The 13,645-nt window shown below is 45.7% G+C and overlaps 1 protein-coding gene across 4 annotated transcripts in view; it reads right to left on the reverse strand.

Annotated features, from left to right (window-relative positions):
• The window catches only part of LOC119461172 (vacuolar protein sorting-associated protein VTA1 homolog), a 99,798-nt gene that overhangs the window by 41,526 nt on the left and 44,627 nt on the right, over positions 1–13,645 (reverse strand). The window lies entirely within an intron of this gene.

Raw genomic sequence — 13,645 nt, forward strand, 5'->3', positions numbered from 1 at the left:
TAGGGTGGCGGAAGGACTTAAATAATGCCTACTTTAACTGAAAGAAAAAGCAAAATGGCAGGGGAAGAAAGCACCAGAAAAGCAGGTAGAATAAAACAAGTGGAAGCAAGGGCTGTGAATCAGGTGTGCTTAGTTCTATTAGAAGACAGTAAATGAGCCGCAACAGGCTTTGTGCAAAAATAAAATATTATTTAGGAACATAAAATAAATTTCACACACTGGTTGCAAGACATACAAGTTGACAAGAAAGCAGAAAGTGGGAATATGAAAAGAAAGGAATCAATGCACACCCAATAGTACATTTGTATAGCCACAATTGATCTCTTTTCTTTGAATGGTGATTATGTTTGCCTAAAATCATGAAATCCATTAACTCCTTTTATAACCCCTATGAGAGCTATGTGTTTCTGCCTTTATTATATGCCGTATTTGTTATCTTCAAGCCTAAATTAATTAGTCAGCTCCTGAATAAAAGCAAACGTATCTTGTTGAAAACAAAGAAAGACTGGAAATTGACAAGGCATGAAACAGGTATTCATGAAGGAAAAAAGTACAGTATGGTGAAATATGTTTCATACGTTTTAAGAAAGACTTGGTAAAAATGTGGCCTGCTAAAAAAAATTCTGAATTCTCATTTTAAGATGATCTTCCACAAAGTTTGGCGCTGCCAGCATAACCAACGAAACAAGACAAAGACTTCTACTCAGCGAAGCACAAAGTGCGAAGCTAGAATAGACATTAAAATAAAAAATTGAACAGGGACACGAAAAAGAACGATCCATTCCTACGCAGGCCTGTCCCTCTACAAACAGTCATCAAATTATCGCATGAGCATAATCACAGCGAAGAGTCAGCTGATGCCTTACGGATGCTTCGTGCCAGTCAGCAAACTAAGGCGTCCTTCAGTGGATATTTTGAAGCAGGCTTGGGGCCTGCTGAAGCAATACAGCACCATGAAGCCTTGCTCGCTGCTAAACCTGATGGCCCCCTCCAGCTTGCCAATGGCCGCATAAACCCCCTTAGGAGGACTGTGTACTGGTGGCACAGTGAATGGAGGATTTCAAGATTTGGTCTACCAGGAAATCCACTGGCAAAGCTGCAGGAGAAGGTAGCCAAGTACGCAGCTGCAGGTGAGCTTTCTTATAACATATTTGTGAAAACATGTACGGTTGGTACTGAGCATAACTTGTTTTTGTATTGCTGTACCAAACATCAACATTAAATGAGCTCTGACACCTTCTGAATGTCATCATTCTTTGACAATGCAATAACAGTCAGCAATGACCAGCAGTAATGGCTCATGGAACAAGCTAAAAATTTTGCTGATGGTAACAAATGTACCAAGAACTGATAAAGAAAAGGTGGCACCTCAGCAAAGTGCCAATACTTTGGTCAAAATACATGTGCTTGTCCAAGGCAATGGTGGTAACCCATTGCGCAACTTACTTAGAACCCTCCTCCAAATAAAAGGGAACTAAGTGTTAGCACAAATAAGCTTTGAGATCTTGTGTACATATCTAAGATGTATACGCATCTTATGTTCGAGAGCCCAATTTCTTCAAGTACAGACAGAGGGCATAGTCGTGCAGGGGCAGATGTTATGCCAGGAAAAAAAAACAGACAATATGTAACAAACTGTCTTTTACAGGTAGCTCTGTGTTACAGTAATATTTGATGTTAGAAGACATGGTTCACAATGAAGCTGAGAAGCAGCAGAGATAACAGGAAAATTCAAGAGAAAAAGGCAGCAGAGGATCTCTGTAACAAATCTCATTTTTATTACTGCAAAGAAACAACACACATGAAGGTGAAACATGTCAACAAAATACAATAAAGTTCATAGTTTTCAGAGAACCGGAACATTGAAATGTCCAAAACATCACATTGTAGGCACAATATTTTCCACGCACAGGTTACCTTAGGCAACAGCTTATGTAGCCCGGTAGAATTAGCTGCTCCCTCACAGCAAGAACCTCGATTTCTGGATGTGCATGTTAGCTCCTGTCCTTGACATATGCATTCACTGCAATGTAATATTGCTTCTCAGTGACTTTAAAGCGAGGAATCACTTCCAAGACGTCCCTCTGCTGTATAGCCTTTCCAGAGACGCTGAATATCCCTGAAAACACTACTATAGCTCAGGCATGGTAGGGCAATGGCCCTAAAACACAGCTACTGGACCCCAAGTGCAATTATGCCTAGTGCAGAAGCATTGAGTAAAACTTGTCACGTGAGTGAAATAACTTTTATTACAGGTCCGGCGACGACGCGAACTCGTCGCGCACCCGGCTAGTCCCACGTCGGGACCGGCAGGTCTAGCCCACCAGCCCGGTCGCGGGCACACCGGACAGCCAGGATTTGCTTGTCTAGAGCGGGGCTACGCAGAAGCGAGTCCCACTCGTCCTTGCTGAACTTGGGGTATCTCGACCCGCACTCCCAGAGCATGTGTGCTAGAGTGGAGGTCTGCCCACAGGATGGGCAGGCGTCGTCGCGATATACGTCAGGGTAAACTTCGTGCAGAACGGCCAGACACGGATATGTGCCGGTCTGCAAAAGTCTAAGCGAAACAGCTTGCGCCCTATTCAATTTGGGGTGAGGGGGTGGAAAAACCCTTCTGGACATGTAGAAAAATTTTGTCACCCTCGTTGTGAGTAGCGGGAGCATCCCTGTGGCCGTAGGGGGGAGGGGTGTCGGCTCTCCTTACAGAGGAAGCGCGGTCGGTGAGGTCGCGCGCAGCCTCGTGAGCATTGAGGTTCGGGGGAGCACCCTCGACCGACCCTACGTGAGCGGGAAACCAGTGAATCGAATGATGCGTGAGAGCATCCGGATTGAAGACGCTAAGAAGACGAGCAGCCTGCTCGGCGATGCGACCCTTCTGAAAAGACCTAACTGCCGTTTTGGAATCACTGTAGATCTCAGACCCACGACCGTCTAGCAGGGCGAGGGCGATGGCGGCTTGCTCGGCGACTTCGGGGTCTGAAGTGCGAATTGAAGCGCTATTGGAAAGCTTGCCGCTGGAGTCGACCACGACGACGGCAAAGGTCTTTCCATCGCTGTACTCCGCGGCGTCGACGAAGCGTGCTCTGATGCCTTGTTGATAGATCTGTTTCAGAATTGCTACTGCTCTCGCCTTGCGTCTGCCCTCGTTGTGGACGGGATGGACGTTTCGAGGCACGGGGGCCACTTCGAACTTGTCTCGAATGCACCTAGGGATCGGGGTACTGACCCTCGAAGATACCACAGGAGGGTAACCCAGCTCTTCGAGGATGCGTTTACCTGCCGCTGTGGTGGTCAGGCGAGCGAGTTGCGCGCGTTCTTGGGCTTCGGCAATCTCCTCGGCGGTGTTGTGTACCCCCAGCTTGAGGAGATCTTCGGTATGGGTCCTAATTGGTAGCCCGAGAGCCCGTTTGACTACTTTGCGGATGAGAGCATTGAGCTTGTCTCGCTCCGCTCTAAGCCAGTTTTGCTAAGCCAGTTGTGCATAGAAATCGTGTACGTGAAGTGGCATAATACGAAGGCGTTGATAAGGGTGAGGAGATTGGCTTCCTTCATGCCTCTGTGTCTGTTTGCGATTCTGCGAACGAGGCGGAAGGCGTTGTCCGTCTTTGCGATGATCTTGCGGAGAGCCGTTCCGTTCCCGCCGTTGAATTCGACAAACATGCCCAGGACCCGAATGACGTCGACCCTGGGTATCACCCCTCCATCACAAGTGTGAAGACAGATGTTGCTTTCGGAGACTGGCTTCCAATCGTTCGGTCTTCTTCCCTTCTCTTTTCTGTAAAGCAGAAGCTCCGACTTGGCGGGGGAGCACCGAAGTCCGGTGGGGTGGAGATACTCCTCGATCACGTCGATCGCCTCCTGCATGGCTTCTTCGACTCTGCCCTCGCATCCCCCGGCGCACCAGATGGTAATGTCGTCGGCGTAGATGGTGTGCTTGACGTCCTCAAACGCATGCCAACCTCTCGGAAAGACCAATCATACAGATGTTAAATAGTGTGGGGGAGATTACGGCGCCCTGAGGAGTGCCCCGTGCTCCGAGGGGCACATCTTCGGAGCGGAAGTCTCCAATGCGAAGATTGGCCTTCCTGTCCGTTAAAAAAGAGCTTACGTAGCTGTGGAATCTGGAACCGAGACCTAGGTCTGAAATGGTCTTGACGATAAAGGCGTGGAGCACGTTGTCGAAAGCCTTCTCGAGGTCCAGACTGAGCAGAGCCTTGGCGTCTCTGGAACGGCCGTCCACGATCTGATGCTTGATTAGTTTCATTGCATCCTGCGTCGAGAGTCCGGCGCGGAACCCGATCATGTTGTACGTGTAAACGTCGTTGTCTTCGAGGTACCCGTTGAGTCTGTTGAGGACGACGCGCTCCATGACCTTGCCGACGCAGGAGGTTAGAGAAATCGGCCTCAGGTTCTCGATGTTCGGGGCCTTGCCGGGCTTGGGAATCAGCACCGTGCAGGCCGATTTCCATTCTGCAGGAACCACGCCGCTCTTCCAGGACTCGTTGATCTTCTCGGTGAGAAAGACAATCGACGGGTCGTCGAGGTTTCTCAACATTCTGTTGGTGACTCCGTCCGGACCCGGCGCAGACTTGCGGTTGAGCGCGAAGATGGCCTGTCTGACCTCGGCAACGGAGAAGTCTTCGTCCAGCTCGGGGCGAGGAGGGCCTCGGTAGTCAGGGAGTTGGGTCGCCGGATCCCCGTCGCGCCGGATGGGCAGGTACTTCTGAATGAGCTTGGAGACTAGTACATCAACCGTGTGAGACCTGGTGGCTTCGTGAAGGGCCCGGGCCAACGTATGCTTCTGACTTGACTTGGAGCCGCTTTCGTCGAGAAGGTGCTTCAGCATACCCCAGGACTTGCCATTGCGCATCTGTCCGTCAATGGATTCGCAGAGCTCGTCCCACTGCTGCTGGCATAGCGCTTTGCAGTGGTCATCGATGACCTTGTTGAGCTCCGAGATTTTCTTTCGGAGTCTGCGATTGAGCCTTTGACCCTTCCATCGACGGAGCAGGGCGTTTTTGGCCTCGATGAGATGGGCGAGTCTGCTGTCCATTCGCTCGACGTCGAGATCAGTTTCCACTTTCTTGGTGGCCGCGGAAGCGTCGTTGCGGATGCATTCGCACCATTCTTCGAGGCTGGTGGTTTCCCTGGCTCTCCCGGGTTCTTCCCGAATGTTGCGAAAATGGTCCCAATCAATGGTCACGTGTCAATTATACTTCCAGTTCAAGATGACGTTGTATTCTCACAAAATTGCACATTTTAAAGTCAAGGCAGTAATCTCAGTTGAAACGATACATAGTTGAACCAGGTTAAGTCAACGGTCTCACGCTAAGTGCATACTACCACAATAACATCTGCTGTCTCCGACATACTATGTAGGAATACACAGAAGAAATTTGTAGAATGAAGGCTTCACTAGTGACCTCTATGCACAGATGACTATGCTTACTGGGCACTAAGAATACTACCAGCACTACTGGCTTCTGTCCCCTACTTCCTTCGGTTGATGATAGATGCCATGAGCACATACTGCAGTATTTTTATTTAGTTGGCTTAAAGGGGGCCCTGAGACACTTTTTTAACACAGGAAAAAAATCTTGCAGATTTGTCGTATAGGCTTCTGTGAACATGCGAGTCAAATATTACTGCACGTATGCAGCACGAAACTTACCATCCCGTGTCAAAAACAGCGAAAAATTGCTTGCTCTCACTTCGGCAATGCCGCCATGCAGCGTCACCATAAAGTGTCATCATAAAGCAGATGGCCCGCCAACACTATTGGCTGATTTTGTGATTGCGAGAGCATTCTCAGCAACATATAACTGCTAATGTTGAGTTAAAAAAATTTGAAATACACATGTCTGCGATCTCAAAAAGTCAGAAAAATCACTTCATCTTTGCACTGCGCGTAGCTGCGTCTGCACATGGCAGCCAATATGGCAGTAGCATGCTGCGTAGCGTGTTCTACCGCGGCTGCCACAAGGTGCTGCGACGAGCCCTTTTGCCACCACGACACCCAACTTTTGGCCAGCTCCACTGTGTAGCTCCAGCGTGCTCGCTGAGATGAAGAGAGAGCGAATGTCAGGTATAGGCGCGTTAACTCCACTGATAGTTGAAGGAGTTGAAAAATTTGTGCAGCATGAGATTGGTGAGGCAATGCCATTCATATTGAGGTCATTCTATTAGTTAGGAAAGTGTTTCAGGGCCCATTTAAAACATCTGAGTGACCTCTTTCACCAAGCAACCTTTTGCCAGGTCAGGTGCCTGTGGGGTTCTCGCCTGTTCCGACAAACTGCATCAAGCTTAGAAGTGTTCTCTCCAGATTCTTTCAGCACCAAGTGCTTTATCTAAACGTGATGGAACTTCTCACTACGGCCAAGTGCTGTTAACTGCAACTTCAAGGGACAACTGGTGAATTAGCGACCCTGTACATGCCCCTTGTAGAAATATGCATGCACATCTCGGAGCTTGGGGCATTTGCCCCATTTTGATGCCACCTTCATCCATCAGAGAGGGATAAGGTCATTTCTGAGAAAAAAGATGGAGCTTGGTTCTAGCAGAGACTAGTAAAAAACTATACTCTTTCCAGAGCCTACTAGCACCAAATACTGAAGCAGTTTTCTTCAAAAAGACAAAAATTTGGTGACACACGCTTGTGGTTTCTGTATGAATAACTTGGCAAAAATAACTATGCGGTGAAAGTTCTGACATTACTTGCTAACTTGTTAACAAGGAAGTTATAGCATTCCCTTGACATCATAAGATGGTGACAGACAGGACAGGCATGCAGGTTGTATTTGCTGTAAAATGAGCAAAGCACTTTACAATGGCTTCAGTATCAAAGCAATGCTCAAAAAAAGCTTCCAAACAAATGCAGAGTAGCACCAAAAATCCAAAGTCAGGAAGCACTGTGGATAAAATTCTTGCTAATGCTTTTACATTGGGCAAACCAAGGCCGGGATAATTTAAAGCTATTCCAATCTGTTTTTATTCCAAATTTACCATTAGCCCCCCATATTAGGTCAAAATGGCTCGGTCACTGCCTATATGGGAGCAACCGCGCGGTCACTGCCTATACGGGCAGCGACCGCGTCCACCTAGTGGGGTTTGAGCTAATTTCACCTATTAAAGAGAGCTAATGGTGAAGTTCAAATGAAAACAGGTTGGAGTAGTGTTATGTCATTCCAACCCCTGTAATGGTTTAACTTACTCCTTGAGCGACCATGTGTGCATGTTTGCAAGATGTCTATTTCTAGCAATCCAGGTACAAATTGCCAGTTCTGTAGTAGCTGGTGTGACCTGTGCATTATCATCAAAGGCCATAGGAAACTGCTTAGTGGATGCTGCTGTTATTGTTAAGGAATGCTCCATGCACATTTTGGTAGTTTTATATAAAAAGAAAACTTAATTCCTTAAGCCAGAGTAACGTGGTCCTCGTCATTAGAACGACAACGCATATTTCATAGCTTGATAGCTAGAGTTGTTTCACATGTACCACGCATGCTGAAGTTTTATTGCGATAGCAATTATAAGGACACTCAAAAGCAGATTTCTGCCGTCGCCGTCGCCGTCGCCGTGAGGTTCCGTATGACGTCAATGGAGATGAAATCGTCGCCGCGCGCCGCCGAACGCTGTATGTGCGAGTGAAAGAGCGTGAGGGACGCGCGCTTTCACGGGGAGTTAACGCACGGCGGAGAACAAACGCGCGTTCTGCGCTGTGCTCCCTTAAGGGCTGCAGAAGTAGGCATCTCTTTCCTCCTCTACAATCACCATATATGTAGAGTAAACGTACCTTCTTCCGACGCGCGAAAGGCTGTGCGGGAGGGGGGGGGGGAGGGGCAGGGAAGGGAGGCGACGTTTAGCTGCGGCACCAAGTGCCTATTTATATCAGAGGCTCCGGCAACAGTCACCAACGCCGCACGCATTTTGTGCGAACGCGGGCAAAACGCCGACGGCGTCGACAACAGTTATGCGTGTTGCAGGTGCTGCTGCATGTGCAGGTTTATACAGCTGATAAAGCTGTTATCATTACTCCGTATAGCTCTCTTCAAATTTGCTATCGCAATTGATGCTTCGCCTTTCAGGTGAAACTGCGACAACTTTTTTACCAATAACAACGAAATTATTCATGTAGAAAAGCTGACACTTTTTACTATGAATACGCAGGCACTAATGTCTGCTCAACGAGCACGTCCAATGACTGTTGGGCGGTGCTCATTGTGACGCCCATTATGCGGCGCGCCCAGAGCCTGAAGTCGTCATAGAACATTGTATTCGTGGACTCAACATCGCCATTCGATGCTGACGGTAGCACGGCAACTGTGCTGCTCACGGCCACGAAAGCAGGGGCAGTGCCTGTAGCTGTGCTTGTTCACAGTTCCCAAACAACAGAGGGGTACCGTGCTGCTTTTCAGTTGCTGAAGGACAAGCACCCATCATGCTTCGCCAACAAAGAGGTACGAATTCTATATTGCAATTAAAACATGTTGTAAAAGAAACTGCATCAGTGCTGCTGAAGGAACAAAGTTTATTTTGAATACCATAAATTAATAACACCAATGTTCAAATGGCTTGCCAGTTTTACAACACCGAAAGTTACTATTATATTATGGCTGCCAGGAAACAGATTTCCACACTTTTCCTAAAGCAGGCACAAGCACTTTGATTTTCAATTACATTTAGTGACTACTGCACAATACGAGAATATACGCACCATGAATAACTCCACAGCTAGTAGCTAGACTGGAGGCCATTTGCAAAATTGTCACTGGTAACAATCATATAAAAAAGAGTGCATAAGGGGAGGTAAAACATTTTCTTGGATAAATTCTTTCATAATTGCGAAGGAAAAACAGTAGCGCAAGAGAAACAAAGACAATATGGGTACACTGGACTGGTTTGCTCAAGAAATGGAATATTTGTAAGTGCAGCACAAGACCAGCACGGGGTATCACATTGGTGATAAAACAGCGACATATCAAAGACTTGCCAAAACCCCCACCCCCAAAACAACCACATCACAGTCATGCACCATGACAGAACCGTGCAGCCCAATATACCAGAGGTGATTAAAGACAATCGAGAGTATCGCAGAGCACACTTGACTCTAAATATTATGTGAATGAAGGCACGACTTCTTTAGCCCTAATTAACAAAGAAGTCGCGTTGCTGGAAGGACATGTGTAGTGTCCCTGTTTACTGATGCAGCGCCTCGTCGTTTAAGCATTGTTACTGTTTTTACAACGAAGCTGTATATGGCTAGCCGATTCGTCCGTCTGTCGCCTGCGCACAGAAACTTTTATCATGAGCAATGGCTTGAGCGTTGGCGTCTTCTTCCAGAGTTGACTTGTGGGTGCCCCTCGGCGCAACCGCGCGAATGTGCTTGTGCCACTGCTCCTGTGTTCGTCGTCGTCATCTTCTGTCACAGCTGGCTCTGTTGTTGCTCATCATTTCGGCGTAGAATTTCACTTCTCTTCTGTCATCGTAATGGGGAGGCCGTGTTTAAGGGGGTATGAGCCATTAATTGTCTTATGTGATGGACAGCTTAAATTTTGAAGAATCCCTAGCGGCAATGCGACAACGGTGGACTGCAGGCGTACCGTCAGTGACGTCATTTTCTCCGTCGCAGCCGAATGTGTGTGTAACCTGATTAAGAAACACAAAGATGTAACCAATAATGAGAAAGAGACTAATGTATCGTCGGGATTAACCCAGTGATAAACTACGGGGCCACACGTTTCAGCTTCGCTGGTTGTGTATGGAGTGCATGTGCATGTGCATGTGTTGCATGTGTGTGGAGTGCTTGGGCGGTGATTTTTTATATTTTTCGCGTATATACTTTTTAGACAAGTATTCTAGGTTCTCTCTTGCTTTCATTTTTGTTTTCTGTTATGTATTCATTCCAGGTCTTGGTTACCAGCGTAGCATTTACTATTCAATCTTGTTTATCTAGGTCTTTATTACTTAGCGGGTAAGAGCATGTGCTTCCACCTACCTTCACATAATATTTAGAGTCAAGTGTGCTCTGCGATACTCTCGATTGTCTCTAATCACCTCTGGTATATTGGGCCGCACGATTCTGTCATGGTGCATGACTGTGATGTGTTTTTTTTTTGGGGGGGGGGGGGGGGGGGGCGTTCTTGGGAAGTCTTTGACATGTGGCTGTTTTATCACCAATGTAATACCCCATGCAGGTCTTGTGCTATACTTACAAATATCACAGTTCTTCAGTAAACCTCAGCTGGAATTAAACACCAGTCCTGTGTACTCGTCTCGTCCTTGTTTGTTTCATGCTACTCTTTTGCTCCGCAATTACACAGGCAGCCATTTCAGAAAGCACATGCCACAGACAGTATAGAATGACGAGAACTTCAAAAAATATTACAATATACATAGGTTCAGAAAAATAGTTGAATGAAAAGTCCAAGCACTACAAGCAACCACATTAACATAGGTTGAAGGAAGATTTGTGTGAGAAACAGTGATCTGAACAGCATAGTTACCAAAAAGGCACATAAACCGTCACAACACTGGGGCGAACAAATTTATATAAACATTCAGAACAGACCTTTCTATGTCAGTAATACGACATATTTCTATTTGAAGGACAGCTCTGAGAATGCATTTTTATCTTGCTTAGTATACTATGCACTTGCATGGTTTGATGTGGCATGCTAATATCTCAGCCAGCCTTTGCTTCTCGCTTTCTCTTTCCTGTGTATATGTTTTCAAATCAAATAATAACCATAATATCTCAAGGAAATACAGGGTTCATCCATGAAAGTGCTGATTCATTAAGTTCTTTTTTTACCTGCAGGCTCCGGTAGCATTCATGACAGACAACTCCAGGGCAGAGAAGGATGGCCTTTGTGACGTTTGGCCCTCAGTGACACAATTGCTGTGCATCTTTCATGTCCTCCAGGCTGAATGGCGCTGGCTTTTGGCTGCACACAACAAGATAGCAATAGATGACCGGCGCCACCTCATGGGAAGCTTTCAGAAGGTAATAGACAGGCTTAAAGTACCGACATTAGGTTAGTTTAAAAATGACAGAACACAAGGTAAGTATTACTTGAAACAGTTAAAAAAGCTAATGAGGTGGTACTACTAGAAAATAATAGTAACCTCTGATATGTGTGGTGCAACTCGGTCCCAAAGTAGATAGTGAGGGAAAAGCTTCAATTTGATTTTCCTTTTACTCATTTGTGCTTTCTAGGGGTGCGGTAAAGCTTAAATGCTGCAACTGCTTAGTCTGCAATTTTTTATCAGGATCGTATTCTAAAATGCACCAATTTATTTGCTGTGATGTCACTTTTCAGTAATTTATGGTCATTTTGAATGCAAAGAGGCACAGTGAAACACAGGTCTTTAAGGCGAAGCATTAATCACGAACTACAGGCGATTTGACTCCATTCGTTTGTCCGTCTATCTATATCAATCTATCTATCTATCCATCCATCCATTCATCTATCTATCTAGCCTCTATGGCAGGATGTCGTCATGGTCGTTTCTTCAACTGGGTATAAATCGGAATAGGCATGGCGTGGGGGGGAGCGTTAGCACAGTGATTATTTCACTGTGCGAGTGACTGCCATTTGTCATGGCAATTTGTTTCGTCCATTAGTGTTAATATCACGTTAGCTAGCTACATTGCTATTGCATAATAAACATGGTGATGGAAATGTTTTCATGACACTTATTTGAAACAGTTCTAACAAATAAGGAATGCAATCATTATAACGCGTGACGTTTGCCACAAACTGACAGCCACTAAATAATCGAGTTCTTCAACCAAGAAAAGGAATAACATTCTCAGACTATATGCACAAGATACAGCAATAATTTGGCCTGGAACTTATTGTTGCAAACTCAAATATCTGGAAAGAATGGGCTCTTTAAGATTGCCAATAAACTATATGAAAACACCATTAGAAGACAATGAAGGCATTGCAAACCAACTGATGCACTTCAATGTTTCATATTATGTTTCAGATCCTTTACGCAAAGGATGATGGCGAACTTCAGGAAGCCAAAGCATGCCTACATGCCCAGCCTCATGCATCCTACGTCCAAAGAGTTGAGGCATTCCTTCAACGTGAATGTGAGTGGGTGCTCGTATACCGTGCTGGGATCATCACAAGAGGACAGAATACTAACTATTCGGAGGCATCTGTCCGAATCCTCAAAGATATCATTCTCAGCCGAACCAAAGCTTACAACGCAGTAGCCTTGATTGAATTTATAATGACTAATTGGGAAAAATATTTCGAAACAGGGCTGCTGCGCCATGCAAATCATCGTGAACAATCACACAAAATTGATTTCCAGCACCTCCTCCAAAAAATGCCCGAAATTTCACCAGAATCAATAGTAAAAGTTGAAGAGAATGTCTATTAATGTGCCCAACTCTTTGGATAATGGGATGTATGAGGTAAGGGCTCATGTAGGATTTCGCAGCTGCTGGAAGGGAAACCAGGGAGCTTTGTGCAAGCACCAGGCAGTTGTGCAGCGGGCCTTTGGTGGGCCATTCCCAAACAGCCCGGAGCTCACACCAGGAGACAGCAGAGAGCTGGCTCACCTTGCACTTGGGGAACGATGCCCCCCAGAGCAATTCTTCATGCCATTTACCACTCGGAAAGATAACACAGCACTTTCTCCTACTGTTGGGCCCAGTGAGCCAGCTGCACAAGGAAGCGCCGACTGCACCGAGCCACTGCACAGTCCACAAGAGCCACATGCTGGCTCCAGCCTACAGCCTGAGGTGTGTTAAATTCCACTACCATTTCATGCAACACAATATGATTAGAATACAAATTAGTTTCAAATAGAATAACTGGAATGTGGTTTGATGCAAATTTTCATGGCAGTAGTGCATCATGCTTTTCTAAGTATATAAGGATTGCTTCCTCTGAAAAATTAACACAAACAGCTAATACAGGACAATTTACTTGCAGGTGTGCAGAACCGTCCATGAGAAATGAAGTTATTTGAACTATGCAAACAATTTCATAGCATCATTGCAAATACTACTGCCTAAAGTTTTTCTGATGAAATGAATGCTCCACAAAGGATTCCTAGACAATATATATACATATATATATTTTTGCACCCATGACAAGCACACATTCTAGAACTTCATTTCTGACTTCCAGTGTCGACATGCAATGATAAGCTGCACCCACACATTCCTCCAACACCAACTCTGTCAGTGGCAGCATTCAAGATTGCTGTAAAAAAAAAAAAATCCGGACACCACACAGTCAGAATCAGTTTAGGCGAGGATTTCTGTGCCGTTTGCGGCCATTAGATGCTCATTTTAGGGTAGTTGACCAGCGTATGTGCATCAAAGGGAAAACCTTTAAATGCTGCAGCTCAGTCATGATTACTTAATGACTTTACTACATTGCTATATTGTTATATCACATCTCTCAAGAGACGCATCACATTACAATTATCACCATGACACAAATTGTTATGTACTATACTTCACAACTTGCTTCTCCGGTGGCGCACATGGGGCAAACTTTTCTTTTTTTTAAATTTTTTATTATAATGTTAATGGCACTTGCTAACTCTTTGCAGTGTACTGAAGCCTCAAATGCTTGGCACACAGCTTGGTTCAGACGATAGGTGGAGCTGGAACGAG

Source organism: Dermacentor silvarum, chromosome 8 (genome assembly GCF_013339745.2).
Source record: "Dermacentor silvarum isolate Dsil-2018 chromosome 8, BIME_Dsil_1.4, whole genome shotgun sequence".
Classification (NCBI taxonomy): Eukaryota; Metazoa; Arthropoda; class Arachnida; order Ixodida; family Ixodidae; genus Dermacentor; species Dermacentor silvarum.